Below are 27244 nucleotides of genomic sequence, written 5' to 3'. Positions count from 1 at the left end.
TGGGTTTAATTGCTTGAATAATCTTAGCTGCTCTATTTCCCAGCTTCTGTTTCCTTGCTTTTATTTTTGTTTGGTCTTTCCTTAAACTACACAAAAATCCCTGTTACTGTTATACAGAAAAGTTTTTGAATGTCTGTAGAAAAAACCAAGAATGCTTTTAATGCCATTAATTATCTGTACTTAACACTGTGCTTTATTTAGGAAAAAATAGAATGATTCCATAATAGGTCATAAGTTCCAAGCTAATTGACCTTCTTTTGTCCAATGAGGTTGTTTTCAACAGAAATCAGTTCTAGCCGTACTTTGGGTATCCAAGTGGAAACATTGAACTGCGTGTCTTACATCGTCACAGACCATGTATAAGCAGAGTTGCACCAAAAAAAATGTAACTTTAGTCATACATAGCACAGAGAAAGTAACACTAAAGAAATGAGAGTTCTTAATGCTACGTGGTACTTATGTGGGAGGAGACCAGTTGAGCAGAAAAGTTTATTTCTGGAACATAACACTGTCTGTCCTGAACACTGCAGGCAGCTTCACAAGTATAAATTATCTCTTCACTAATGAGCATCAGGGTCACACTTTACTTGAGATTCTAAACCCATGTCATTATTCTAAAATGTGTTTGTGAAGAAAGATTCCTTTGCTATGTAGTGAAGGGGCTTTTAGGGATTGCTTTTAAGTGACTTTGATTAACCTCAACAAGAGCTTAAAATACTTCAGTGTCAGAATTTTTTACGAAAGTTTAAGATTTCCATAAATGAATCAAAGGAGAAAAGAATCAGAAAACCATAGCAGCTATGGGGTGATTGTGTAAATTAAAAGAACTGTAAACCTATAATTAATAGAATTATTGTCTGTTACAGAATTCTTACAAAATGACAATCATCATTATGTAATTATGATCCTTTCTGAATAAAATGGTCCATTAGGCAAACGTGTTTATAATCTGTGCATATATGTATATACGTATATTTGTGTTATAATTTCTAAACTTTTGATGTGACTTCAAAAAATGAAAATCTAGCAAAGGAATTAATGAAGGCACATTGATGAACATCAGGTTCATTGAATGTCAAATTGTGTTATTTCCCAAATGTTAAAATAGTACTTAATAGCCTTTGATGCAGCAAAATAAAATAGATGTTTTCTTTGATATGCATGTGCAGAACAAAGATGGCTTTGAAGTCTGTTTTTGTGTATTCCTTTAGCAGCGAAAAACTGACATTCGATCGTAAACTTAGATTATTTGAAAGTATGAAGGCACATGAGACTTAAAAGGAAAAGTAGGACAATTTTCTTGACAGAAAAGTAATGCTACGTCTAGTGTCGGTGATGTTAATTGACTGTACTTGAACTTTCCCAAGACTTTAGGTGATTAGTTTGTTTAAACTAAAGGAACAGGCTTTATAAACCATAGATGATGCAGAGAAATAATAGAATGCAGTTGGCAAAATGAATGATTTAAAAGTGACTTCTGATTTGTTTTAGGTAAAGCTATTGTTTGTCAGTAGATCTTTGAAAACACCAGCCACCACTGGATAGCAAATATAAGTGTGTCCCTTTTGAACAGTCTGAAGAGGGATGCAGGATTTGATACATCTCTTTGCCTTGATTAGCCTTTAGTGAAGTATGTAAACAGGTATTTGAAAGGATATGTCTCCTCCACAAAGATGGAAAGGAAAGGGTGCAGCCAGAAATAGACACATAATGCAAATCAACTTCTGGCTTCATGGCTGGTGCTGTCATGAGGGCTTTGGCTTTGATGACAACGGGACATTCTTTGATGACTGTAGCCTGTTAGGGAGGGATGGGATCCACCTGTCTAGAAGAGGCAAGGGAATCTTTGGCAGCAGGCTGGCCAACTTGGTGAGGCGGGCTTTAAACTGGAGGCCTTGGGGGGCAGGGTCCAAAGTGGTGATGTTCAACACCATTGCAACCAACGGGGAACAAGCCAGGCCAACCAGAGCCCCAACAGATGCTCCTTAGCTGCCTCCCCAAATGTGAACCAGAAGACCAACAACCTCAAGAGTATGTATACCAATGTACGCAGCTTTGGGAACAAACAGGAGGAACTGGAGCTCTGCCCAGTCAGAAAGTCATGGAATTATAGGAATAACTGAAACATGGTGGGACATGATTGGAGGGACATGATTGGAGGATTGTGATGGGTAGGCTGTTTCATAGGCAGGGAAGAAGGGTGGAGGTGTTGTGCTCTATGTTAAGAAGAACCTTGAATGTGTAGAAGTCAACTGTGTCAATTGTGGAAGCCCTATCAAATGCCTCTGGGTCTAGATCAGACAGAAGGGGAATCTTACAGTGGGCACCTTCTACCGACCTCCAAACCTAGACGATAAGACTAATGAAGCAATATTTGGGTCACTTAAGCAAGCTTCGGGTCAACAGAACCTGGTTCTTATCGGTCACTTCAACTACCCAGACATTTGTTAGAAGAACAATACAGTAGCTCACATCATCCATCAAGTCCCCGGAATGTATAGAAGACTGCTTCCTCATACAAATGTTAGATGTGCAAACCTAGAATGAGGTATTGATGGACTTGCTACTCACAAACCAAGAAAACCTGCTTTGTAATATGTTGGTTAATGATACCCTTGGCTGCAGTGGTCACAATATTGTGGAGTTTGGGACCCTGCTGAGCACACTGAATGTTATTACGAAGAAGACAAAGGTTTTAGATTTTAGAAGAGCAAACTTCAGCTTACTCAGAGCTCAGCTGGGAGGGATTCCGTGGGAAGCTTCCATGGAGGATAAAGGAGCTAACAAGTACTGGGATTTTTTCAAGAACACTCTCCTGGAAGCACAAAAATTAATTCCCTTTAAAGGTAAGGGAAGTAGGTGGAGCAAGAGACCCCCCCGGCTTAACTGTAAGCAGCTGAGTCTGCTCAAAACCAAAAGAGAAGTGTAACAGAGATGGAAAAGAGGATGAATAACTGTTGAGAACTACAAGGGCATTGCCAGGGCATGTGTCCCGATCCAGTATTGGAGAGGGTTCTTAAACGGTCCCAAGAGTGAGATTAAGACACAAATGAGGTCAGATGCTGTACAACCTTGTGAACTTTATTTCCCGTAACAGCTAACAGCGATAGGACAGAGAGAAGAAGGAAGGAAAAGTCAGAATCCCTAAGCAAGCAGATGGTAGAGATGCAGCAAGACTAATTACCACCACCACGAATCCAGCAATGTCCTGTTGGCTCGGTCTCGGTGCAGGTGATGGGGTCTTTGCTCCAGGCTCCGCCAAAGTCCCAGCTCCAAGCGGTGATTTCAAAGAAGCAGGAATCATCAAAATCAAGAAGATCAAGAACCCTGAGAGATGAGTATGCAGTCCTTTTATTGCCCCAGTCCCCACAGTTTCTCCAAAAAGTCTGCCCATTTCCACAGAACTCACTGTAATACGTGCCGCCCTGTGTTCCTCCATGCGCACATGCCCAGGTGTTCATGGTGGTCGTGCTGGTGGGGGGGTCGACCTGCAGCATCTTCAGCCTTTGCACATCTTCCTCACCCTGATTTCCTCTCCACCCAACTGGCGTGCAAGCACTGCTTGATAGGCACTGCCAAGAATGTTGCTCCAGCTTCGGGCGGATATCATGGTTTCTTCAGGGACAGTTCATCTCCTTCAGAGCGTACTCCTCCACGGCGACAGGATGTTGAGACCAGGAAGTGGTAGTGGTGCAGCAGCAATGTTGAGACAAACACAGTCCAACACAGTCCCTTACAGCATGCAGAGATGCAGTTAGAAAAACAGAAGCTCAGCTTGAATTGAAATTGGCCAGTTAGAAACTACAAGAAAGAGTTCTTCAAGAAGAAACATAAGGAAAATATTGGCCTACTATTAAATGGGAGAGGTGAGTTAGTCACCAACAATGCTGAAAAGGCAGAGATTCTCAACCAGCACTGTTGGGCCCCAGGCCTTGGGAACAAAAATCCAGGTCGATGCAAACACAGACCCACCGTCCCTGAAGAAAGAGTTGGTATGCTAACTATTGCAGGAGCTTGACCCCTACAAATTGATGGGCCCTGATGCTATCCCCCTGAGGGTATTAAGAGAGCTGGCTGATGTCATTGTGAGGCTACTCTCCATAATCTTTAAGAAGTTGTGGAGATAGTGGGACATCCCAGAAGACTGCAAGACAAGTCAAGTGAAGCACATGATTGGGAAAAGCCAGCATGGATTCACCAAGGGCAAATCATGCTTGACAAACCTGATTGCCTTCTATAACAAAGCAACCTGCTCGGTTGATGTGAGGCGACTGGTGGACATTGTCTACCCAGATTTCTCCAAGGCTTTTGATACAGTTTCCCACAGCATCCTCCTAGAGAAACTGATGCTTTGCAGTTTAGACAAGTGGTCTGTGCAGTGGGGTGGGGAACTGGATGACAGGCTGCACCCCGAGAGTGGTGGTAAATAGCCTTTTTTCCAAGTGGCAACTTGTCACAAATGGGGTCCCCAATATTGGGCCCAGTGCTGTTTAGTATCTTCATAAGTGATCTGGATGATGGGAGCAAGTGTACCCTGATGAAGTTTCCTGATAATACCAAACTGAGTGGGGAACTGAACACTTCAGAAGGGAGAGCCAACCTGCAGGAACACCTGGATAGGCTGGAAGAGTGGGCTGACAAGAACCTTATGAAGCTTCTGCACCTGGGAAAACAGTCCAGGAATGCAGCACAAACTGGGATCTACCTGCCTGGAGAGCAGCTCTGTGGAAAGGGACCTGGAGGTCCTGGTGGACAACAAGCTCAATATGAGTGAAGAGTGTGCTGCAGTGGCAAAGAAAGCCAACAGGATGCTGGCATGTTGTCCAGTGGCTGTCGCTGTCCCTTACTGCTATCCGTATATGAATTTGCTTTTATTATGGAGCCTTGTCTTTTCTGCTGGTTGCCTTGCTCCTTGGTAAACCTGCCCAGCTCTAGCCAGGTCACTACTGGAGAATGGGTAGTCTGTGGATAAAGAAAATAGCCAATATCCTTAGAAGAGGTCATGGTAATTGCTTGTGAGTGGGAATATGTGTTTTAGTGGGTCTAAGACTGGAATGGGACGCAGGTGAAAGGAGAGCCATACAAGGGAAGAGTATGCAAAAATGTCACCGTTTCACTAGAGTCTTAAACTGCAAACACACTTTACAACAAATCAATGAGTTATTTTTTATTTTTCTGGTAAATTGCAATGACAATATAGACACACTTCTACATACTTATTATTCAGGTTTATTGAATATATGGTGTCTAACAATTTTGTCACTTGTAAAGTCATTTACAAGGAAAATATTCTCACATCTTATGGCAGCTATTTTGAAATCTTATTTTTGTCAGAAATCATGTGTCTCTCACATTCCAGACTTTCAGGCTATGACAGTTTCAAATTTGAATAGAGATGCCTTACTGAATGCGATAGATGCATGGTTTGATAATCTTCTAAAACTCTAGATTCTCTAATTACAAACCAAAACCAAACAAAAGCCCAAAATTAAAGAACACCATCACTAATTTATTTTCAAGCACACAAAACAGACAATGATGCTTTTAGTGATCAGGAAACAGAAGCAAAATATAAGAAAACCTGATAGCAGAAAAACCTTAACTCTGTTTCCTGAGGAAACACCTAATGAAAGTACCCATGGTAATACTGAATTAAATTCCTGTGAGTCATAATGAAATTTCTGTAGCAAAATGTGGACTTACACACTGAAATGCATAAGGTTTTGGGGGAAGGGAGGGGGAAGGGAAAAAATGAGAGAAGCATTATCAGCTGGTTGTTCTGACCTACATAGTGTATGTGCAGGTAGTAGTACACTGTTGCCTTAAGGTGTCTAGGGCTACTTGAGACTCCCTAGAGCATCCTAGACATTTGTACATATTACTTTGAAAATATTTGTTGGAGACCTAACAAGACAGTGATTATTTGCATCTGGAAGACTCAGAAAGACATGTATTGCGCTTTTAGTCTTGGTGTAAACACTTCCTTAAACCATTTTTAATTAGTCTTGGTTACTGAGTAGTTGCATTTTCCTGTTGGAAGTAACAAGGAAACAGTTATACTTAAATGAAAGAGTGGAAGAGTGAATCAAGTCCAGGAAATGTGAATTATGTGACTTTTAAAATGTTTTTGTCATTGAATGAGAACTTGTTGAAGAAAATTAAAGTTACATATGGTACAAAGAAGGAAACAAATCAAGCTCTGCAGTCATTATTTCTGTTCTAGTAACATTTCTCTGTAATAAAAGCATGTTGGCAGGAGACCTAGGTTTACATTTTGTTTTAAACTTTTAGAAAATTACTTCAACTTAAAGGTAAAAGATATCAGTGAGATGAAAAGTTAAATAAAAAAATTGTTATCTTGAATTCTCAATGGAAGCTATTGTCCTACATATTTTATAGCAAGTTTTTCTTTGATCTTTTATATTTACAGAGGGTATTACTAGTGAATGTAAATTTCAAAGCTAAAATACTCCTGTTAATCCTAAAATTTATACTTAAAGTAATTATTTGGATTTAGTTTATCTTGAGTGAATGTTGTAGTAACAAACCAGTCATTAAAAGAATAAGTTTATGTACCTGTACTTTCAAAATCTGCCTACAAGGTTTCCATCTCAATATCTGGATCACATTCTGTAGTTATGACAAGCTTACAATTAATTGAAAATGAAATAGTCACCATTTTAAGCTAACATTTTTGCTCTTCCTGCCATTTAGGTTTCCACTTACCTGGTATCCTTGGGAAATCTGACCCACTGGGTTTACACATTCATTGCATTTTTTAAATTACCAGAGCATTATTCCAGCAGAATAATGAAGCTTGCAGTTTAAAATGTCTAATTCTACTTGGTAATTGAAACAAAAAAGATTTCTTAAAAGAACTAAATACTTTGACCCAGACTTGGCATATGGGCAAGAAAATTAAGAAAGTCATATTGTCATGTCCCGCTGAGATGAGGGAGGCAAGTGACTCAGATTCGTAAATCCCCAACAGAGCAGATAATGGTGAGACAAGTCTCAAAAGTCCAAGCATTTATTAACTACCCACAATGTACTAATTGGACACATGATAATTGGCTAAGTATGTAATGAGTTGTGGCAAGCAATACAGTATGCCTTGCATTTCTTAATGGTAGTGAAGAAAAAGGGGGAAAAGGAAAGGAGGGAGATAGAGGGAATAGAGGAATACAGATCACCGGTCTGGGTTCCTGCCTCGATCCCGCCAGTGAGGGTTCCAGGAGGCATCCGTCATCTTCGCTTCACTGCACTCTCCGGGCACCGCCACCCTTTTCCCTCCTCGATTTATACCCACTTTCCTTGGGTCCATCCCCTAGGTCAACCCACATGCCTACATATCCCATGTATGGGGAGGGGTGAGGTGTTTCATGGGATGATGTAATTAGCATGATCTTGTTAGCCTTCATTAGCATATTGAGGGGTGTTAACTTTAATATGCATTTCATGGATAATAAAGCAAAGGTCATTCACTGGACAGATGGCCCTTGAAATCTGGCCAGGTGCACCAGAGCAGAGCCGTCCTGTCTCCACAGGGCTGCCCCGTCCAGCTGCATCCTGTGTTATTGGGGCAGCCTTATCAGCTTTGACCTCCACACAATCCACCCCGTGACTGTAGTTTTGTCTTGCGAGTGTTTGAGACATTCCTTAGCTCGGAGGGCCTCCAATCCCCCTGCTAACTTTTATCTCTTTCTCAGGCTGTTTTTTTCAGTCTGTGTTTCTTGTCTCTCACAGGCCTGTTTTTTGTCTCTCACACATATCAGTCCATCACTGAGAAGCACAGACTGGTAGATTCTACAAAGTACTATTTCCTACAGGCATGTCTGGAAATTTGTCTTAGTTTTCATAGACAGTTATCAGTCAGAGGAAAATCACTGTATCAGAGTACTTAATTTACATCAGAATGTTAACATTAATGTAAAGACAACTTTGCATGTATGAAAGACTGGAATCTTCAAAAAATTGGCTGAGGATTCTGTGCCTCACTTCAAAGAGAAAAACACACAACCAGAATTAATGGCCCTGTCCATTTTCTAGTTAATGCAGACTTTCAGTGATTTCTTCTACTCGAATGTCTGGCATGGGTTTTGTCAAGCAGGAAATGTCTAAAGGTGCCATTAAAGGAACTGAAACTAAAAGAAAACTAAGTCTTAAGATCCTTTCACTCCTTGGTACAGCAGAGTGCTGTCAGGACTCATCCAAGTATAGCCCTGCTCAGATGATGATATATGTATTAATGGCTGCATCAGTTATAGACTCAATCTAGCTCATGACATTGGAGACTATAAACAGTTCAGATTCCTTTGTACCTGAAGCACATGATCATACTGTTATTTGGAAATTTATGTAGCCAAAAAAGTCTTATAAAGCATAAATCTTTGATTTGAAAATTAGAGTTTCAGTCCTTAATCTCCCAGACATGAGAACACAGTTCTCCTGAATGGACTTTAGAGACTACAGCATGGGATGTCAGACTTCATGGTTGTACAATTATTTGCACTACCTTGAAGAAGCAAAATGCAATGGAAGGGAAAGTAGGAAAACAGTTCAGATTCTGCCTGAAAATCTGCTTTAATTTATGTTTAAAATGTTGATATGGTGTAATACTTTTGGAGATTCATTGGATTTCACTTTTTAACAAACAAAGTATGCTAGTGAAACTGGAGAGAAGAATATTCATGTTGTCTGTGAAAAATTTCCTCTGTATTAATAGCCATTCAGTATCCCTTGTTCTATGCTGGATACATATTTTAAAATATTAACTCTTAGAGATAGCTTGCCTTATTTTTTTAATCTATAGCCCCATCTTCAAATTATATTTCTTTTTAAAAAGTGGATAAAATAAAGCATTCACAGGGGAAATACTGATAGCTGATTGTGTATCACAGTCCCAGTTTGCAAATTAGATGTACTCCATCTTTTTCATAAGTAATGAGCACTTGATTCTAACAAAAAGTAAATTTTTATTAACTGTGAAGAGTAGGATAAAATGTATATGGCCCAGGTGTTGCAGAGAGCATAACAGTACATCAGAGAGCTAAACTCAGTAAATAGTGCCAAAATGTAACTGTTAACTCCTCTGGATTTAGGTCTCACCAACACAATGAGGTGTGACTCCTTCACAGCTGCTGAAAGTATCTTGGGTGAGGTCTAATTCAGCACAGTTGGATTCCCACTTCTCTAGCCCCACCACAATCTGGGTGCTGGAGTCCACGTGGAGGTTCTCTGGAGGATGCTGTGTTAGAAGTTCATACAGTAGGGTTTGCACTTCAGACTAAAGACCCTGAAAATACTCACTTTTGTCATTGTCTCAAACTTTTTGCCAAAATCTGAGTTAATTGCTTCAGCATTCATTAAACTAGCTTAAAAAGTATTCTATCATCATTTGAATATTTCCTAAACTGGCTACTTACTGCTTTGTCAAGATGTAGTCCACAAAGTTTGAGACATTATTTTGATCACTTTATTGTGTGAAATGCACTTTTTTTTTTTTTTTCAGATTACTATACTTTTAACGCAAGCAAATTCCTTATTCTTTGCTAAAAACCATGGTATTTTCTGACTTAGAGCTGTAACATGGTGCGCAGTATCAATATTCCCTTCTTTCTCTTCTTTTCCATTTCTGGAATCATGAATGTAATAAGTCTTTAAGTATGCAGTAACAGTATTGCAAAACATCTTATGAAGCATCCTTGTGGTTTTGCTCTAGAAACCGCAGAAGGGGGAAGAAACAATAATAATAAAAATAGGAACAGGATTGCATATTTGAAATGCCTGGCAGTTGTCTAGTGATACTCTCCACAGCATGTGGGAGAGATTTAGCATTATGCTGGTTCCAGAACTTTGGTCCTATTTCCTTCTTCTGATAACTCATCCAGGAAGAAGAAATGACTCATATCAGTAGTTTCCAATCAAATTATTGCCTAACGAGTTGCAGAAACCTGATTTGTACCATGTAGTCTTCATAGCTCCCAAAAAGGAATGAACCTGGTAACTACAGCAAGCTTTAATAGACCAGGGCGGAGGGGTAGAGGGAAAAGTCTTTTCAGAGTTTTAGTTTTAAGCCATAAGATAAACAGGAAGGGTATGGAAAGCATAGCAAATCATCATTTGAATATAAGAAAGCCACTGAACTAATTTGCATGTTTATATCCATGCAAGGATTTTTTTTTTTCTTACACCCAACCATCTAAAGCTGGAAACTAATCCAGGTGTGACCTCAGAAGTGTTGAGCAGAGAAGAGTAATCACTTCTCTCAATGTACAGGCTAAGATTTTGTTAACGGAGCCTAAGAGGCAATTATATGCCATCACTGCATGTTTACTAGTTGACTACCAGAAGCCCCAGCTCCTTTTCTGTGGATGTGCTTGGTATCAAGTCATTGGTCGTGCCTATACCAGTACACAAGAGTAATCTATACTGGGTGTGGGACTTTCCATCTGTCTTTACTGAACTTCATGAAATTTCTGTCAGCCCATTTCTGCAGCCTGTCAAGGACCCTCTAAACAGTAGGTCTACCTTCTAGCATACTGGTATCTCCCCAGTTTGATGTGATGTTCAAAGTTGTGGCAGGTACCTTTTTTGAAAATAAGCATAATGTTTACATCTTCCCAGTCACCACTGGCCTTCATTGACTGTCAAGGTCTTTCAAGGAGGATAGAGAGGAGCCCTGCAACTACAATGTCTATCTTCCTTAATATCCTTGGATGAATCCTGTCCAGTTCCAAATTATCAATACCAAATAATTTATAGACTCTATTCTGCTAGGCCTTGGAAGTAAATTTCATCATGTCCTATGCTGGCGAAAGTGAATGAGATAAAAACTTAAGTGAGGCTTCCAGGTCCCAGAGCAGAGAGACATCTGAATTGTGTGATCAAAGTTCAGTTTTCATCCTAAAAATAGGATGTATGGATTAAAAGAGACAGTTATGTAAGATTCTTAGTAAACATCTTTCTAAATCTTAATGACTATGAAGTGTCTGTCCTGTATCTGAAGCAGTAATGTCAAAACTCTGATGTAACATAGAAGTATTCATCAGAAGACCATGCATTGCTGTTTCTCTCTTCTCAGTGTTGTGAACTAAGACATCTGGTGCAGGAACTGGCAATTCATGGAGGTCTAGAGGATAGGACACCCTCATTAAGGGCCAGGGATCTGTCAGATTTCCTGCAGTTAGGCCTAGAAACTTCCTTGTTGCTGACACCCCCCTTCCTGGTGGGCTGTCAAGGTGCCCCAGGTCTTCAGGAGTTTTCTGGATGTGCTCAAGAGAGTGTTGGTTATCCTCTGGTTGTGATACATTTTCCAGGGAATTTATGGTGGAAATTGTTCTGCATCTAGCTAAAGGTCTTCTTTAGATGAGTTAAGGAAATAAAGGTTTCTATAGAAACCTTTGCTGATTCTCAGGTGAGAAACTTCTCACCTGTTTTAAAGGAGACAATATTATACTATGATCCTACGAATCTATTTGTTAAAAAATACTTTAAATGAGGATGGGAAACAATATGAGTATACCTTGTTTTCGGTATGATGGGTTCTAGAAACTGCTAAATTGTCATATTCCTTGAACTGCATTCACAAATGGTATTCAGTGTAACAATGCAGAATTAGGTGGCATTCTGCATTTTTTCACAGTTATTTCAGGTTTACATTAAATGCAAAGCACCCAAGTTAATAAATAATTAAGAAGCAGAAACTGTTAATTTCATGAAACAATCAATATATATATATGTGGCATGTAAATTTGAATTATTAGCAGACATCCAAGCTAGCCTCCCACTCAGCTCATTGCAGCTGTGTATATGAGTCAGCTCCATATTTGATTATAAATCCTTTTAACTGGTGTTTCTTTAAGGATTCCTGAGGTTACAAGCTAAAAGAAGACCATAGATTGGTGATCTTTGGTGATCTTTATCCCTTGTCTCAACAGGAACCAAAAAAGAAGATCAGAAGTGAAATGTGTATAAGAACTGTAGAAACAAAAATTACTGAGGTCGAAAAAGCTAGCACTTGCGAAGTCAGATTGTATGTGATCATTTCACAGAATTAATCAGATTTTGAGACAGTTTGATCACTCATAGTTAGGGATACTGATAAATTTTTAAGACTCCATCTCTGCTAAACTTTACTTCAGGAATATTGTACATTTCAGGGTTTGCAAGAACAACTGAGAGAAACTATTGTGCAGTACAGAATAGCAGAGTTTCCAGGTGGGTAGAAACTCATTTGCACAAAGCTATTACGAAGAGTGGCTTAATGAAAGCAGAACTGCAACCTCACTCTGAGGAGAACAGATTTAAAAAGGACTTTTCTTGCCTTTATTCACCAGAAGGAGCAGAATCAGCCAATCAATGAACCAGAAACTACATATCCGATTCAAGTTCTGTGTTGGGTCTCTTAAATAATTCCGTCAAACAGTAAAAAGTAGCTTGGATCTGGTGAGTGGAGAAACAATCCTTTGATGTCAATTATTTCTTTTGGATAGATAAGCTTGACTTTTCTAAGGGGCAGGAGGGAGAAGGCAAATTCAGGTTTAAAAATAAGTAGACTGTGGCACACTACTAGTTTTTCAGATGATGTTCTATTTAAGTAAAATCAATATTTTAAAATTTTATGAGGTTCCTCTGTTAATAGTATAATATAATTATCTTCCTAGATATTTGCAAACATAGAGATTTATTTGATTAGAATGCACTTTTTAATTAATCTCTCTACAATACTGTATGTAATATAGCTATTGTTATAATTATGTTTTTTGGAAGCATCACTTTTTGTCACAAAATAAATCTTGCAGATAGCAGAATTTCACTTTAACCATGAAAGTATGTAGCCAATAACAGCCAGTCCAGGTTCCAAAATTAAATTTGGGTACTATGATCATTCATTGACCATGTTTATACATATGCAGAAAGAGAAACCTACAGGAAAGGATTCAAAACTATTTTTCAACCAATTTCAATTATTCTCAAAAGCAGCCTTTTTGTTGTTATTAAGATGCTTATCCTAAAAGTCTTTATTTGATTTGTAAATATATATGTCAATTTTGAGCATTTCAATTTTCAATTACTGTTTTTGAATATTTTTTGTAGATGGTTAAGTAATGTAAAATTAAAACAAACCTGCATTTTTCAGTGAAATAACATAATTCAGACTGACTCAGCCTGATTGTTTTTCTGATTTCTCCTTCATTATGCCAAAACCCCCCACCAAAGTAACATCTCAAAAATATTTTTCAAATCAGCTGCCCCACAAAATAATACCTCTTTTTACTTGCATTTCAATAAGAATCCATTATTTTTTTCTTGAAATACTGTAAGATAATAACTGTAAAGTGACATAAAGCTTTCTGTCAAGCTGTGTTAAAAGGAAGGAAAAAACTGGTGGATACTTTCTTCTTTAAAATAATATACTCTAAAAAATTTTAAGTTGTATAACAGCAGATGTAGAAAACTGAGTTAGTTTGTTAATGTCCTTCCAGTAATTCATTGATAGAATGGTACTAAACTAGGTTAATATGGAAATTGCTTCGGAAGTAAAAACTTCAACATGCCTTTCTACATGGATTGGTAAGCAACAGTACTCTAACTGGAGTTTCTGGAGTGGAGAGTTTCTGATAATCTGTGACTTGCTACTGTTATTTAGTCATGTATGCTATGTAATGTGTGCTTCTTGAAGGCTACTCTAGATCTACAGAAGAGTTCTACCTTCCCTTTAGTCCTATAAATCAGACCCCCAAAGTGTCTCAGTAAAATCTATAGAAATTCTAATTTTATCACACAGTATTGCAGTAGTCATGCTCTGTTTTTTGGGGTGTTTTGTAACACATACCTACCTCCGTCTTATTCTCCATTCAATAGGGATTCATTTTCATTTTGCATTTGTTCTTGTTTGTACAATAACACTATATGAATTGTGTAGTATTGTAATAGTGAATTTTAATTAATGTTAGTCATTTGAAATTTGATTACTTCAAATAAAGGGCATACAGGGGTTTTTTTTTAGTCCAGGAGGGATGATTTCTGCTTTAAAAACAAATATTAATGAAACTAAGATAGTATTTCGCACATCAAAATCTATGATTCAGCATTCATTTTCAGAAGTGACATCTTCAAAATATATTTCAATTCTGAACTCTTTGTTAAGAAAATTAAAGTGAATTCCTCATTTTTAATTGCAGCAATTAGCAGTTAAAAATATGAGTGAAGTCTAAACTTTCTTAACATTAGCATTTCTAATTATCTAATGTCCCATTTTTACTGAGGGTTATACAGCAATTTAATTGCTTTGTAATAACTTGTGAGCTATATTTGCAGAATGATTTTTCTTTACTTCTTTGCTTGATTTACATAATTTTGCATAATGTAGGTTTCAGTCTTAATCAATTGCATTTTGCAAGCTAATATATGTTCACATTTTCACATACAGACCTTTGAATTGTCATTGCCTGTAAAAACACAAGCTAAGTAGAAGACAAGTTTAAAACTGCAGTTTTACACTTAAGACTAAAATGTTATGCTTTGGAAAATTTCATTATGCTTTGGAAAATTTCATGAAGCAAGTATATTTTTAGAACGTTTCTTCTGAATTGATCTTTATTCTTTTCACAGATACTTGTGGTGATAATGAGTAAATGATAAACATTTAGATCAGTTTTCTTTGTATATAGAATCCTCTATGGAGCATAAAAAAAGTCTTCTACAGAAATGGACAATAATAGGCAATTAAAAATATGAGAAACTCTACAAGGAAAATTAAGTTTCCTGTGTCCAAATGGCAAATGGAACATTACATGAGGTAGAATATTATGTTGTTCTAATTCAGGGATGATTACACATTTTGAGATTAATTGCTCCTGAAAAAATTACTTTTTTTTCGTACAATTTGAAATGTATAAAAAATTTCAAAGCTATAAACAGAAAGAAACACTTTTTACATCCAATCTCACCTCAAGCAAATTCTGGTGTGTAGATTACATGACTTTATTTAGAAGCTTGATCACAATGACAAGGTTAGAATATCTCATTCCTCAAGCTGTAATCCCTAGTTTTTAGCTGTAGCTTGATATTTGAAGGGCAGAAAAGTGGAGTAAAGACAAACTTTTAGAAAAGAAACATTCTTGTTTGTTTGTTGGCTAGCATACTCCAATGCAGAGAATAAAACAAAGGTAAAAATATGGTGCCAAGGCAAAAAAGATTGCTGGAAAGATTTCCCCAGTGTTATATAGTGAGGGAAGACCATATGGCTAATTCTTTTTGTGGTCATTTTAAGCTCTCTACTGATTCCCAAGGTGTGTGTTTGTTGTTTTTTTTTTTTTTTTTTTTGTAATTACTTTTTGTTTGTTTGGCTTGGGGTTTTTTTTAATTAATTTGTAAGTTATGATGTGGAGTGTGGAATCTCATCTGTAAACAGAGGTGCTGAGTACAGGTCTCTATTGGGAAGATAATATTGGGCACATACTTTGTGTGCCAAAACTCCATGAACTCTAGTGAAAATTGTCCCATTCTACTGGGACAAATATTGTCTATGTGGGAATTACTTATTTTTTTGTCTCAGATGAGTATCTATTCTAAAAACTATCATACAAATTAGGTAGAAAAATGCTGTGATTATTCTAGATGGATCAGCATTTTTAATGTAAAAGAAGGGGAGTTTGCTTTATACTGCATAAGGAAGGACAAAATCCACCCCAGATTAAAATTATTCCATTCCAGGTTTTCACTGCAATCAGTGTATAAATGGTATAAAAATATTAAAGGACTTCTTTTATCTTAAATATAACAAGTATTGAGGACATACATCTACTAGTGAAATATGTAGACTTCCTAACATTTCTGGATATGAAATTAATCCGTTATGTAATGCGTGAAAGAAACCATATATAGACATAATTGGAAACAGATAGACATCGTAGGTCTCATGTATGCATATGTGATTTGATATGTTTGTTCTTCAGAGGGCTGAGCAGAAGACTACTAAAATGCAAAAGACATGGTCATGTTAGCACGACTCTGTTCTTGCATTAGTAAGCCCTGCCTCAAAACAGGGCTTATTGGCTTGAGCAAAGACCCATGCTGTGAAATTTTCCAGTTAGGAGTTTCTTCAGTTTTAACCATCAACCTATGTATCTGTAAATAGATACATAAGCCTATCATAAATTTCATCACTATCTGCAGTTGTGTATCATAAGTATCTGGAGTACTGTGTCCACTTCTGGGCTCCACAGTATAAGAGAGACTTGGAATTACTGCAGAGGGTCCAGCGAAAGGCCGCTAAAATGATGAAGGGACTGGAGCATCTGTCATATGAGGGAAGGCTGAGAGAGCTGGGATTCTTCAGCTTGGAAAAGAGGAATCTCAGGGAAATTTTATCAATGTATGTGAATATGTGAAGAAGAAGCAAAGAAGGTGCAAAGAAGACAAAGCCAGACTCTTTTCAGTGGTGCCCAGTGACAGGACCAGAGGCAATGGGCACAAACTGAAACACAGGAGCTTCAGGAAACACTTTTTCAATGTGAGGGTGACTGACCACTGGCACAGGTTGCTCAGGGAGGTTGTAGAGTCTCCCTCCTTAGAGATATTCAAAAGCCACCTGGACATGGTCCTGGGCAACCGGCTCTAGGTGACCCTGCCTGAGCAGGAGGGTGGACCAGATGACCTCCAACCTCAACCATTCTGTGATTCTGTATGTGCTTTTCAGTAGATTAGCCTTCCTGGCAGTGATTGAATCCTTGAACATCCAGGTCTGGCCGCTCCAGTCTTAGTTGCAGTGATATCCTAAACAGCATAGGGAATAGAGCTCTCCAGTGTTGTATTATTTATAATGGGATCATCCTAAATGCATGCTGACAAGGTTTAGCTTTAACAGTATTTGATGAAATACGTTAACTAATCTGGCTGTAATAAATAGAACATAAAATGTGCAAGGTAGATATCCTTGAAGTGTAACAGTTAATACAGTTATTTACTTCTCACCTGCCTCTGCAGAAAGTTTATTCTTAGACACTACTTAATGGCCATTGAAAGGTTTTTTGCGTCTTCCTTGGAAGCATCTGGTGGGAGAGAGCTATACATACTGTTATGTTAGCCATCTGGATAGCTGTCTGTAACTACAGACAATTTCATACAGATATTGCAGGAGTTGTTTTGTGGTGTCCCCCCAATTAGAAGTTTGCTAATGAGAGAACTAGGTTGGGTAAATACTTCCGGTTTTCTGTTTCATCTGTTTTTTCCTCATGGCTAAACTTCATTCATTCATTCATTCATTCATTCACATTCATTCATTCATTCATATTTTGGTAATATCCCATTATATTGCTTGTGAAGGAGCAGAGTAAGTTACGTGTTACTTAAATTCTTAGCATGTATTCAGATTTTGCCAAACTTACTTATTACCTAAAATAGTCCTACCTCTGTAAAAAGAATTCAAGGATTGTGCCTGTTGGTTTAGCAGTTATGTAGTTATATGGCTCAGCCTGGTTTTCAGTCTAGATGAGCATCTTAGGGTTACATTGGTTTTTGTTTGTGTGTTATGTTTAGTTTGGTGGGTTTTTTTCTTTTTTATTATTCGTTGAAGCATGTTTCTTCTGTGATACAGGACTAGTTGATTTGAAGTCAGTCTAACTGGAAAAATATACTTCTGTAATCACTTGTGCTTACAGAGAGAGTTTATAGTGAAATTAGTAACGTATTGTTAAATTCATTTTACATTGCACATTTCAGGGCATGGTATGTTAACACATTTGAGTGTCTTATAAGCTACATTCAGAAGCTACTGTAATTTCCTCAAGTGTGTGCTCACCATAAATCTGACAGAGATGTTTTACTTTGCTGCTGAGTGATATTTTCTTTGATTAAGTATGTTGATAATTCCTATATGCCTTTAATAGAGAGGCTGATATTTTATGAAAGCACTTCAGAAGTTGACATATACGTCAAATATAAATTGTCTGTGAAATGATGCAGTAAGCTAATTAGTTGAGACTCATGAAAGACACAACTTTTTTTTCCTTTTTTTTTGTTTTTCCCCTTCAATAATATGATGAATTCTAACAACTGAGATGTGGAATAAAATTTTAACATCACTTGTATATAAACCACTAACATGTGTGGACACAATTGTTAAGACAATATATTTGTCTACAACACACTATAGCAGTCTCAGCAAACTCAGTGTTTGTTGTTTCTGGTTTGAGCGAGTCCTGTTCCCCCACAGCAACCCCCCTTCCACCAATAATACTGACTAGCTTTGCAGGAAATGGAAGTAAATGATCTATATCAATACTTAAACCCAGGAATAATTTTTTTATTGCAATAAGTATGTTGACAACAGGCATCACTGTTGTTAACAAAGAGCAAAATGCAGACAAGAGTTTCTGTCAGTTCATACGTCATCAGTCTCTGGAGGACCTGGCTCTTCCTGTATCTGGTTTGAATTATAAAATGAAGGGTGTTTTCTGTTTTTCCCTATATTAAGAAATACAGAGTATGACTTTCTCTGTAAAACATTTTACAGGTTAAAGAACTAAAAATGTAGTATTTAAAAATTATCTGTTTTAACTAAAAAGTTAAATAATGTGAATTTTTGAGAATGCTGTAAAATCAAAAAATTCCTCATTTTACAGAGGAAAAGTGAAGATTTAAAGGATAGAATTGCAGTATACAAACTCAGCTAGATAGAGCTGGGGCCAGAAGGGAAGAAAAGCAGCTCTTTAAACATGTCATACTCCTTATTCCAACACTGGTGAGGTGTTTTAGGGAGCTCACGAAAAGTTTTACTTCACTGTGATTAGGAAGAGCTGCATTGTCTCCTGGACTGATGATCCTTAGTAAAGGACAGTAAATACAAAAAACATAAAAGGCAGTCCTTAACATTTCAGGGATGCTATCTTATGTTTGTCACTTCCACATATCATCTTACTGAGATCTGTGGCTTGGGCTGAAGAAATAGTATTAATGCTCCTGTACACATTTGACCTTCTGCTCTTTGAGTGATTCAAATAAATTATATGCTGAGAGTCTTGGACAGATGTGGTAAATATTAGCCTTGCAGGAGATAGAAGTACTATGTGTAGGAGATGCTGTGCTTTCATAAAAGCTGTAAATCCACAGTGCAGATGGTTAGATATAAGTAAAGGTAAAAATGTGCTCTGAACTGTCAGGAGCCTTATTGTTGCTGGTTTTTGAAAAGTAGTATGTGAAATGGCATATAAAGAAATGGAGATGGAAGAAGTTCATGCCTAGCCCCAGAACTCAGTAATACCTTGCTATTTAAGCCATGTTTAAGAGAATTGAGGTGTACTCTGTGACACAGCTGAGAAGGAGCAGTGTTTAAGCAGTTGCTTTTTATCAGCAAAGCAGACTCCAAGGCAGTGACCCTTACCTGTTAGTCAGACTAGCTGAAAAACAGCAGTGTGACTCTGATGGACTCAAGAGGAATTTCATCCTATTTTTCACTAGGATGAAACTGAGAAGGCTGCACATTGTCTAGAAGAAATATTTGCTTATGAATCAAAATCAGTAGAATAAAGTATGAAGTAGCATGGAGTTACAAAACATTCAAAGCAAGGAACTGAAACAGGATATCTTGTTTTCCATATGGATAATCTCACCATTCATTTTGGCTTATTTTTTAACCTGTTGTGCCTTCATTTCTTTCCCTCTGTTTTGAGAAGTATTTAAATGCAAAACTTGAAGCTATTTTAGTTAAAAAGTTTTTGGATTTAAGATATTGTGCAAAAGTTTTCAGCAGTTTTTTTAGGTCTGTTTCTGAGGAAGACAGTGGAAACCCTGTAATTTATGTAGAATATATTTTGTTCTAGTTGATTTCCTAACATAGAATTATCTACAGTCTAACAGAAATTGATTACATGCCCCTCTCTTCCAAGAAGCATGAATATAATAGTAATGAAAACCAAAACTGAACTAAGCTAATGCAGTAGCAGTGGTAGCATAATAGCATACACTCCTATTTATAGTTTATACCACCTAGTATGGTCTGAATATATGCTTTGTTACTTGAGGTTTTCCTGAATACTGCTTTGCTACTTAAACTATTTTACTTCATTCTATTGTCCTCAATATATTTAGTGCTGAATACATTTCTGTTAAGGAGCTTCTGCAGTCTGGCAAGTAGGATGATAAAACATCAGCGCTTTGAACATCCATCGGACAAACAAAGCAGTAGGTTCAAAAGACAAAAAGAAGAAAAGATTAGCACATCTAGAAGCAAAATTGATGTCACATATCAATAAATCTGATGTATCTTGTGGATACTAATTCACAAAGGAAGATCACATAGCTGTGGAATTTGTTTAAAAACTTGCCACTCAGCTGACATATAGAATAACTGTTCTTGTGGTGTGCAGATACAGGGGAAAGAATGAAAGCACTTCGGTTTTGCAGACAGGGAATTGAGGAACAGAGGGAATCACTAAAAATTTGAACTAATAGTTTTTTAATTTTAAGGTAGAAAAGATCTTCAGCTTCCTCTGACTAGGTGGAAACTGTATATTCTTTCTTAAAATAAGCTTTTAAAAGTATGTGTTCAAGTGTATCGACATCCCACATTAAAATGTTTCAGAATTCTGAAAATTCAGCTGGACTTGAACTTCCCCCTATGCTTGTCACAGGTTTCTGACAAATTAGTGTAATGATGATAACTTGAGTTCACTGTACAATCATGCATACTCCAGGGAGCAAGCCAAGGGTAAAACACTGGACTGTCTTCATTATTTTTCTCTTCACTGAATGTACACTACTGATAAAAGAACCTAAAAGTACATTCTTTTTTCTTTAGGTTTATGGCCAGTGTAAAACATATTCTTGACAAGCCTCTGAAACTGCATCAGGCATTAGATGAACCAAGAGAAAAACATTGCTTTATTCTCACACTGTTCTTTCAACTCAACTGAAAAGATCATATAACTGTTTTCATCAACTACTTTCTAAAAAGACTTCCATGAATTAGGAAGTTAAGAATCCCATAGGTGCTACTAAGGATATTTCTGGGTTGATGTATGGAGCACATTTACTAAAACTGGTAGTTTAGTTCAGTCTAGCAAGTTGGTGCATGGCCAGCTCTGGTTACCTTTCCTAAATCTTTCCACATTCATTACTTCTCTTCACGTGTAAGGCGCATTTCCTTGGCTTTCTTTTCTCTAATATAAATGGAGAAAAACATGTACATTTTAAAAAGAAGCAGAAGCCTATCAAAAAGAAAACACTTCAGTACACACAATTCTTCCCTCAGGGATAGGCACATGACAGCTGTTAGGATTTGGTTTTGTTTAATGCAGTGCAGGCAGCCACTGGAAAGGAAGGCATCAAAATCCCAAACAAAATGAAACCTATCACTGATCTATCAGGCAGTTATGTGGAAATTCACATTGCTACGGTTGTATTATGCCTTTACATAAGAGTTAGCATCTAATAGCTGCCATTTTCTTCTTTAGCTGACACAAAATGCAGAACTTCTTTTTAACCTGCTTATATGCCACATAACAGCTGGAGAAAGTCCAAAGATAATGTTCCTCTGCACCCTTCATGTCTCTTCGTGCAGCACTTACTACATGCAAGTTATTGAATTTAAAACATGGGTATCTCCAAATCAAGTTTCTGTAATATTTGAATTCCTTTTTCAATAATGAAATATTAAGTGATACGGCTAAGTTTGAGCATTGTTGATGCAAATCTGTTTAAAGAATTTGTTTACCACTCCTTAAAGGAGTTGAGGGGTTTGGTGGCTTTTTTTGCATGTTTTCTTCTTCCTTTGCTTTATGAAGGTCTTTTACAACCAAGATATGAGGGTAGCAGAAGAAAAGAGAAGTGGAACTTGGTGTAGATGGAAGGCAGAGTAAGATCTCAGGCCAGCTGTCATCCCAACTAAAAAGCCATTACAAGTATTCCTCAGCATTATTTTCATGATAATTAATTCAGGCCCCTCCACCCCCTTCAAGAAATCAGTGACTCCCTTCCTTCCATTAATCCCTGAAGAATCTTTGATCCAATATTTACAAGTGCAGTCTTTTGTAGAATAAATGAGAAAATTTCTCTTCTTCCCTTCCCATCTCTTCCTCCCCTTCCATCTTCCTCCTGCTGGAACATTTTGGCTGCGTTGCCAGCTAGAAGTAGGCAGGAACCTGCTGACTGCAGGCTTCTCTTGGACAAGTGATCCAGCTTGCTTTAAACACGCTAGTACCCACAGCTGAGCCAGACAAACAGATGGAAAAAGTTTAAAATAAAGCTGCGTAAGCTCCAATGAGGCAAAAAATATACTTTTTAAAGTTTTGTTAGCTTTCTACAAAAACGGCACCCCAGGGAAGGTTCTGTCACTGAATTTTAGAGGCCAGGTGTTCGCCTGAACAAAAGCAGAAAGAAAGAGATGGGTTTTTTTTTTAAAAAAAGAGGGGGGAGTTTGCTGCTTTCTCTGTTATGTGAATGCTTTCACAGAAGAAATCAACAGGGGTCCCAAAATGCAACTTTAAAACCAGCTTAAAAGGCTTCTTTAAAGTGAGTATTTAAAAATTGTGAAGGTTTATTTCCAGTTTCCATTTTCCCTCTATTTTTTCTGTAGTAGAATATTAGTTTTAGTTTCTTTTGAAGTGCTGAAAATTATTTTGAAGGAGACTTTTGAATGACAATAGGGTTTTTTCCACCTCCACTTTACTCATCTGGATGTGTTTTGGAGAAAGATTTCAAAGTGAAAATGAGTAGGTATGAAACTGCAGTTATTTGCAATGATTAATTATTTTTTTCCTTATTTTATATTTTGACCTGGTTCTTTAGCTTCATCATACGTACTGAACTCTTTTGACTATGGCAAAAGCATACCATTGTAAACAGTACAACTGCTCATAATGCATAGAGTTAAATGGCCAGCAGCAGTGCTGGAATGAGTGAGTAGCTTGTTTGAAGCAAGAGAAAAGAAAACCAGCATCTTTCTTTGCAAAAATAGATGTAAATCAAACAAAATGTGAGGAGATATGTTCTTGTTAAATCATTGACTGAGTTTGTATTTTGTAAAATTAATATTGCATGAGAATAAGTGACTGACTCGTGGAATTTGATAAACGGATTTACATGTCATCAAAAACTTCTGCTAGTTGTGTAGGGATACCGCTGCAATAGAGGCTAGGCATTTGTGGTGCTGTTTCAAAAATTGAAGCTCTTGTAACATGTTTCTTTCTCCATGTGGTCTAAATGTGATTGCTTTCCTCATCTAAGTAGACAGAATTGACAGCAATGGAGGTACCACCTTATGAAAGGTAATTACAGTTCAGCTAGTGGCCTCCTCTTGATAAATAATCAAAATACTAGTTGGCTTTCCCCAATAAGCATAATTATAACTTTCTCTGTATTAGTCTTCCCAAAGCTACTAGAATATATCCCAGTGACTGGCAGGTAAGTACAAATACATATGGTCATCTTTTCCCATGAGTGACATAACAGTGCTTAAATGTTTAGTTCTGACTGATTACAAAGCTCTGTACCGCTAAGGCTCTTGAAGCAGTCAGTGTAAGTCAATTTTCTTTGCTTTTTTTTTTTTTTCCTTTCTGGTGCAAATAATAGGATAAACCTTACATGGAACAGAGTTACAGTTCAGAAAACTATTAAGGGATAATGTTTGATGGGAGCAGGCTCTATAATTTTGTTGTTGTTCTTTCACAGTGAGAATTTTTCTGAAAAATATTGGAAAATAATTTTTTCTTGCCCCGTGTAAATAACAAATCTTTTATATTGTGGGGTTTTTTGTTTTGTTTTGTTTTGTTTTTGTTTGTTTTTTTTTTTTTCCCAGGCTTTAAAGATAGTTGAATAATAAAGCATTCTGTTTTGAGTTTGAAAAATTAAACACAACTTTTTATCTGGAAACCGAAAAAAACACTGAAGGCTCTTATCTATCCCAAGAGCTTTTAATCTAATGTTCGTGTAGAAATTTCTGAGGCCATATGGTCACAGTAGGTTGCACAGAATCATTTTAAATTTCCATCTATGTCTAACTTACTGCTATGCACAGTTGCAACTTGAAAGACAAGAAGGTTCATTTAAAGTTTTTAAAAGTTATCACATTTTAATAGATTTCTAATAGCAAGTTGTAAAATTTCTGTACCTGGATGAAATAATACTGTTAACAATTATGAGGTTTATGACACAGATGTTAAATACATGAATTAGAAATTTATATTTCATCCTTAATGAATACTTATTTTCTTCTCCTTCCTCCTCCCAAACCTTACTGCGCCACCCCTGGTGTCTTTGCAAGCTTGATGTGCAAGTGCTGTATAAGCATATTGAAATCCCTTTGCTTGCATACACAGAACATAGGCAATTATTCCACTAAATATTTGCAGGTCTTTAAGTAACCAGAGCTAGAATGTAGATGTAGATTTCTCCTTGCAAAGGGAAATGCATTTGGATAATGTCTCTTACATGCCATACTCCTCTAACAGAATCTAACTGTTTGATGCTACTTGTTTCACACGTTAGTCTGGTATTTAATGAGGGAAGTAAATTGCGATAACACCCTGGAGATCTGGGAAGCAGATCCTGGGAAGATGGTATTTGTTTTACATAGTGATCTGCTCTACGCTTCTGTTTTAAATACAAAGAATCTATTTCATAGCCACCATCAGCCTTGTGACAGCATTTGCAAATAATGATTTGTAAGCAGTAGTAGACACAGTAAATGAGGTTTGTATTAATGATAAGCAAACATAAAAGGGACTTAAAATTTCACATTATATTTTTGGACAGGTGTTCAAATACAGGTTAGAGTTACACAAGCCCTATACCTTAGGATAGGGAAGACTTTTCGCATTAAATTTCCTTCACCATGTTTTTATCTTCTTGAGCTAAAGTACTACCATAATTCTGCTTAGCAACATTTCTGCATAGGTGTCTACTCAGATTTTAGTTTTATCTCCTGACTGAGGAAATGGCAAATTTGAACTCTGTATGCAGGAACTGAATTTCCTTTGAATTTCTTACAGTTCCTGCCTTTTGGCAGGAATTATTCATTTCAGATGTGTTCTATGAACTGTTATCCTGGTTGGATTTTTTGTATTGTACAAAAATATTTTTTATTTCTTTGCCTCTAAACTCGGGAAATACTTAAATATTCTTCTCCTCAATTTGCTCCTTTATCTCTCTCACAAATAATAATAAAAAATGAGATAATCTTGCTCAGTTCTTACAACAACTTATTGTTTTATGTACTGTCATATAGCTCCAACCAGTTAAGGCTACATGTGACTGCATCTTAATGATACAGGATCGTCATTTAGATGGCAAATCAACTTTGCCTTCTGCAACAAGAGTTAGTTAACCTGTAGAGCCTCTCCTGCCTTGATGGTAGTTTATTTTGTTCTGGTTATATCAACACTATTGACTTACTTTAACCTCCATCTAATGTCCATCTTACTAAATCCTGTTGAGTTAGTCCCTGTGTTTATATGGGATAAAAAAATATGGCTTCTTAGATGAAAGAGGTTGTGTTCCATAAAAGCCAGGTACTTCTGCTGATTCCTTTCCTTTTTTTTTTCTACTTTCTTTTCATAGAGAAGGGAAAACAAAATGGAAAAATGTGTCCTCAGATCTCAACAACTCTTTCTAAATTTTCCCTGCTGAGCAAACACAGCATTCACAGCTAGGAGAGATATCGAGTAAAGAGCCACCTAGATTTCTTACCAAGGACTATATTTTACTGTTATTTCAGAAATATGCATGCAAAAATTGTGTCTGTTATAATGCATTTCAATCCTAATTTTAATATCTGATGATTCTGTGTTTATGGTATTTGTATTTTAAGTTTGGTATCTCAGAATGTATGTTTGCAACAGCTGAAGCATTTGGGAAGTGGGAAATTCTGGCTCCATTATACATTAATAACAAAACTCTGACTACAGTGGGATAAAGTTAATGCCAGTCTCTTGCATGAGGCTTGTATGATATTTGTAAGTTTCTGTTTAAGTGATAAAGTGACATCTGAAACTATATATTTATGTACATGGAGGAAAACCTGGTAAAGATTGTAGATTTATTTATGGATACTTATTTAAAAAGTTGATCCTAAATAAGGAATTTCAAATTAGGAAATAAGTTAGATTTATTTTTCATGTCTCCTGCTTTTAGGAATTGCTAGTATTGGTGTCTGTAACCACAGCTATCTCCTAAATTCCACTGATTATTACACTATTTTTAGTGAAGAAACAGGTTCACAGAATCACAGAATCACAGAATCGTCTAGGTTGGAAAAGACCTTGAAGATCATCCAGTCCAACCATCAACCCAACATTAACAGTCCCCAACTACACCATATCCCTCAACGCTATGTCGACCCTAAACACCTCCAGGGATGGGGACTCCACCACCTCCCTGGGCAGCCCATTCCAACACCTAACAACCCGTTCTGTAAAGAAATACTTCCTAATATCCAGTCTAAACCTTCCCTGGTGTAATTTGAGGCCATTACCTCTTGTTCTATCACTTATTACTTGGTTAAAGAGACTCATCCCCAGCTCTCTGCAACCTCCTTTCAGGTAGTTGTAGAGGGCAATGAGGTCTCCCCTCAGCCTCCTCTTCTCCAGACTAAACAACCCCAGTTCCCTCAGCCGCTCCTCGTACGACATGTGCTCCAGATCCTGCACCAGCTTCGTTGCCCTTCTCTGGACACGCTCGAGTAATTCAATGTCCTTTTTGTAGTGAGGGGCCCAAAACTGAACACAGTAATCGAGGTGCGGCCTCACCAGTGCCGAGTACAGGGGTAAGATCACTTCCCTGTCCCTGCTGGCCATGCTATTTCTGATACAAGCCAGGATGCCATTGGCCTTCTTGGCCACCTGGGCACACTGCTGGCTCATGTTCAGCTGACTGTCAATCAACACCCCTAGGTCCCTCTCTGACTGGCAGCTCTCCAGCCACTCCTCCCCAAGCCTTGTATCACTATATTTTGTGATACAAGGTTGTATCACTGTATTTTGTATTGCCAGGTAGTGTTGCCATTACTGAAACAACATACACTATGTAACAAGACAGTCAGATTTCTACACTATTCCTGATATCCAGAGGCTACTCATGACTTTCATTTGAAGAGCTGTGCAGAAATAAAAAAAAAAAATAGAGCAACATCTCATATGTCAAACTGAATTTGGACACAGTCTGAAGCAATTAGGATTACTTTGGTTAATAAAAAGAACACTCATGAAGACTGATATGGTATAAGGGTATTAATTTGAAGTGGAGA

This window comes from Strix aluco, chromosome 4 (assembly GCF_031877795.1).
Source record: "Strix aluco isolate bStrAlu1 chromosome 4, bStrAlu1.hap1, whole genome shotgun sequence".
Classification (NCBI taxonomy): Eukaryota; Metazoa; Chordata; class Aves; order Strigiformes; family Strigidae; genus Strix; species Strix aluco.
Note: the sequence above shows the minus strand (reverse complement) of the source record.